This window comes from Macaca fascicularis, chromosome 12, assembly GCF_037993035.2.
Source record: "Macaca fascicularis isolate 582-1 chromosome 12, T2T-MFA8v1.1".
NCBI classification, from domain to species: domain Eukaryota; kingdom Metazoa; phylum Chordata; class Mammalia; order Primates; family Cercopithecidae; genus Macaca; species Macaca fascicularis.
Window position 1 is genome coordinate 57,052,422 of NC_088386.1, and position 5,036 is coordinate 57,057,457.

Below are 5,036 nucleotides of genomic sequence, written 5' to 3' on the forward strand. Positions count from 1 at the left end.
TTCTGGAGTACAGTTGTTGATACTCCAATTTCTCTCATCCTATTGTCTCTTAAATTGTCCTCTCTCACTCTGTTGAACAGCTCTTGTGAAAGTCCCCAACAACTTTTTTGTTTCTACATATAAGTTCTCAGTACTCATCTGTCTCAGGCAATGGAAATGCCATCCTTCAACTTTCTCAGGCCAAAAACCTTGGCATCATCCTTGATTTCTGGTTTTCTGACCCCAGAGTCAAGTGGAGCAGTGACATCTTGGGGTATGATAGCTGCTCACTTGTTAACTCAGCTGTTCCTCATTTTTCCTATATTATTCTTTGTCTCTTTTGCTGAATATTGCATTATATTTTTTGAGGGCTAGTATCCCTATCTTTGTGATCACCCCTGCTTTAGGCCTTAAAAGTATTGAATTTCTTGAGAAAGCTCTGTTGTTCTCTCTTAATGTCTTTAAAGTGGAAAGGAAATATTACCAAGAGAAGCCCCTTTTGACAATTTAAGTGAATGAGGACCTTAAAGCTAAGAAGCAGACTATTAGATTAGAATGTAGGAGAATCCTGACTGAGATTGCAGCAAGCGGTGCCATCAGACAGATGCCAAAGGACAAGGACTCCTTCCAAACCCACTTTTTGTCACATTTTTTTTTTTTTTTCTGGAGCTAACCTGCCAGTGAGTCCCAATAGCTCTTCAACAGGAGCCAAAATTGTACATGAAGATAGAAATCATGAATAGCTCCTCATAATATGTGGATGATATTTGTATCAGTAAAGAAGTGTTTTAGTACATATGGAGCCCTATTGAGTCTTGCTCTAAAGGATATGGTAGTTTTCTAGGAAAATTGAAATAGACGATTGTACATTAACACAGATTTATACAAATAAAAACCATAAGAATAGATTGTAAGAATACTTATAAAGGATTTGGACGTTTGATTTATTGGAAAAAATATTTGTAGACTTACAAACTGTGACCCAACAATGGTTGAAACAAAAATTTAGGATAATTAGTGCATCAATACAAAGTCAGAAATCCTTTTAATGTTGGTGTTTCCATTCATTGTGTTATTCTAACTCTATATAACCTCTTAAAGAAACACCATCCATACTTAGAATTTCTCCTGGTCCCAAATCCATATTTCTAACTCTTTTCTGACAATCTGCATTTGGACATTCTCTAGCCTCCTCAAACTCAATTAAACAATGTTAATAGCCACAGTTTGTTGAGGGATTACCATTTTTTCTAGGCAGTATTCTAAATGCTTTATTTGATTAGTTGATTTAACCCTCAGAACAATTCTAAGTTGGTTCTTTTATTACCTTAGTTTTATAGATAAAGAAACAGTCTTCAGGAGTCATTTAATATCCTTGTGACTTGCCCAAGGTCACATGGATATTAAGTGACATTTCCGAGTGCAAAGCCTATATTCACAACCACTACGATTACTTTCAAAATACTATTCTTCAGGTGTTCTCTCAAATTGCTTCTTTTACTGTTTTTTATTTGTGTGTATTGTTTAACAGTACCACTATCCATCAAGCCAGAATCCTAGACATATTTCTCTTCCTCATTCACTGCATGTGAATAGTCAGCAGTTCACATCTATTTTTCCTCTTATATCTCTTGGGACCATTTCCTTTTATCCATCATCACTACAGCTTCATAGCTCAGGCTCTTATCCTCTTTTATTAGCTTACTAACTAGTCTCCCTGCCACCAACCTTGCCCCAACATTTTTCATGTTATAACTTTAGTGATCTTTCTAACTGTTTAAGATCTTTAAAGAGCTTCTCTATCACCTATAAAATAAAGCCAATCTCCTGAGTATGGCAAATATGGAATTTTGTAATCTGGTCCTTGCCTCATGTTCATCCTTCTTTCCTGCTACATCCTTTGATATATCCAGCGTTTCAGTTATAGAAAACTTTTTATAGTTCTTGAACATGCTATTCTTCCTTTCTGGAATACTTCTATTCTTCCCTATAATCCATTTTACACCTTTATTACAGTAGTTATCATATGAACTATTAAATAAATGTTTGTCTTTCTCCACTTCCAAATACTATCTTTTACATTAAGTCAGAATTTATTGGAATTTTGTGAATTGTTATATCTGAAGGAGAGACAGTGGCAGACTTGGAGAAAGCAATGTTCTGTCTTATTTGGCCAAAGAAAGACTTAAACCACCTGGCTCAGGAGATTACCATTGTAGGATTTCTCACCCTGACACAGTAGTTATCAGCCCAATTATTTTCTGTCAAGAAATGGGATCCCATGCATCTTCCTCAGTGTTTTCTGAATGAACTGGAAGAAGCCTAAATATAAGGCAGCATTGGCATAAATCATTCTTGATAGAAATACTTTATTTTTGGCTTGACAAATTTCATTCTTTTAAAACTGGCCATAGTAACAACACTGAGTTTGGATCTGGTGCTCTTATTCTTCTTTGTGGTAATTAGAATTGGAGCAAATATTTCACTGGCAACCTTTACAAGTTAGAGATCAGTTATAACATGATGCAGAAAGTAAGTGCCTTGGAGGCAGATAGCCTGGGTTGGGATTTCTGCTGCTTATAGCTGTATGAAGTTCAGCAAGTTATTTAACTTCACTCAGCTTTAGTTTCTTCATATATAAATGGAGGTAAAATGCATACTTCTCAGGGTGATACGAATGGTAAATTAAATAATTATATAAAAGATTTGGCACATACCTGACATGTAATAAACACTAAGTAAATGGTCAGTTTCATTTTTAAACAGCGGATGGCACATTGTCCTAATAATCCTAATATAGTGCTACATGTTGTCTTCTAAATAATTATAAATATTTAAGCCAAGTGTGTGTGTTTTTCTTTTAAGAGTTGTAGTTAGAGTAATGGAAAGTATGTATATCAAATTTGGAATAGGTGATGCATAGGCACTTCTATCAGAATATCCTTTGAAAAATACAGAATCCTTATCCTCACCCCAATTTACTAGCTTAGGATCTTTGGATATGGAACCTAGGAATCAAAAATTTTCAGAAGCATCTGAGATTATTCTGAAGCATCTCAGGTTATTCTGACAAACTCTTTTGTATGTTTTAAAGTTGACCTCAGATATGATGTCCATTGGGAAGTCTTCTCTAATATCCCCTATAAAATAAAGCCAATCTCCTGAGTACGGCAAATATGGAATTTTGTAATCTGGTCCTTGCCCTCATGTTCATCCTTCTTTCCTGCCACATCCTTTGATATATCCAGTGTTTCAGTTATAGACAACTTTTTATAGTTCTTGAACATGCTATTCTTCCTTTCTAGAATACTTTTATTCTTTCCTATAATCCATTTTATACCCTTATACCTCCACCCCAGTCTGGAACAGGTGCCCCTTCTATTTCTGTAATATACCTGTCATATTGTCCTTGGACATGTCTGATTGTTTGTCTCCCTTCCAGACTGTCAGATCTCTGGGGCAGTGACTTTGCCTTTCTAGTGCTTTGCATAGTATTTAGCCCATAGAGGGTATTCAGTAAATATCTATTAAATGAATAAACAAGTTTTATGCATCTTTCTGGATGTATGATGTTATGTTTCTGAAAAGTATCATTTAATTCAAACACATATCAAAATTAATTTTCTCACAAAAATAAAAGCAAATTTCAGTTTTGTTTTTTACTATTTTATTAATATTGAATTAAGATAATATTTTAAAAATCTTAATGAAGTTTCCCCCATACATTTATTTAAGTGCCTTGTTTTCTTCATTTAATCATTGGCATTTCGTATTTCAGGATGGATAATGCAGCAGACAATCTGGCTTTAAGTTTCAGAAGTCTTAATCTAGTTGGACACAGGTTCCAAATAATAGCATTGTGAGAAAAGATGAAGAGCCAGGCTGTCCGTATCAAAAGATTCTCCAGAATGGAAGAGAGGAAGAATTGGAAGTAGTAAGAACTTCATCTGTCAATGTGTAACCTTAAGAAAAGGCTGTGTGCTTTTTCCACTAACTGAGCCCTGGTTTGGGTTTCGGAAGAGAGAAAATAACAGGTAATTCAGTTAGGTTTATAGAATTTTAAAGAAGAGACAACTTGTGTCCCATTCCCAGTTAGAGGATTTGAAAGTTTCCCTCATTCCTGAAGCAGGCTGGGAGAAGTAGGATAGACATATTCATATAGTAATAAAGGATCAAATCTAAGAAGTTATTTGGATATTACATTTTTCTAGTAAGAAGTTCCATTTCATATGTGCAACATAATTCCATTGCTTTAAATGTGATGGAAATAATAAATATAAAAGAATATCATTCCCCACTCCCAGAACTGGTAAAAGAAGTCTATAATGAAACATGCTGAAATGTTAACAGTGACTATCTCTGGTTGGTGGGATTATGAATGACTGTCATTTTCATCTTTATACTGCTCTGAATTTTGAAAAATTTCCATAATAAAAGGGCTTTTTCACTTTGGTTTGCCATTACTCATCCTTTAGTTTATGTTTCATCTCCCTGATTTACAAACTCATTAGTTGGGCATTATGTCCCTATTTGATACTCCTTTAATATTTTGGACAGCTCATTGTCTTATCTCCACAGTACACTGAAATAATCACCTGTTTCAGATTCTAGAGAGTCGGGGATCCTATCTTACTTATCTTTGTACCATCACAGAGTAAAAAATCTGTGCTTAATCTTTGTTAAATCAACTAATAAAAAAGGTCTACATAAGATTATTTTATGCTTTGCCCAAGGTACAGTTTCAGATAAGATTTTCTCTCTATTAGGAAAAAAGCCCTTTACATAAATAATACGTAAACACATGTGAATTGTGGTACAATCTGAAAATTACAGCAAAATGAAAAAAAATTCAGATTCTTAGGTAATATAAGACCATGTAAAATGCATCTGAACACTCTTTGTTCACTAATAGTTCGGTTGCTTATGATGAAGGTGAGAAATTGCTATAGGTACATTTTGATTTTTTTCTTATTATTTTTCCCATATGACATTTGCCATCTTTCTTTGACAGGCAGAGTGCAAAGTCAATAATAAACACAAATATTTTTCTTGTTTGT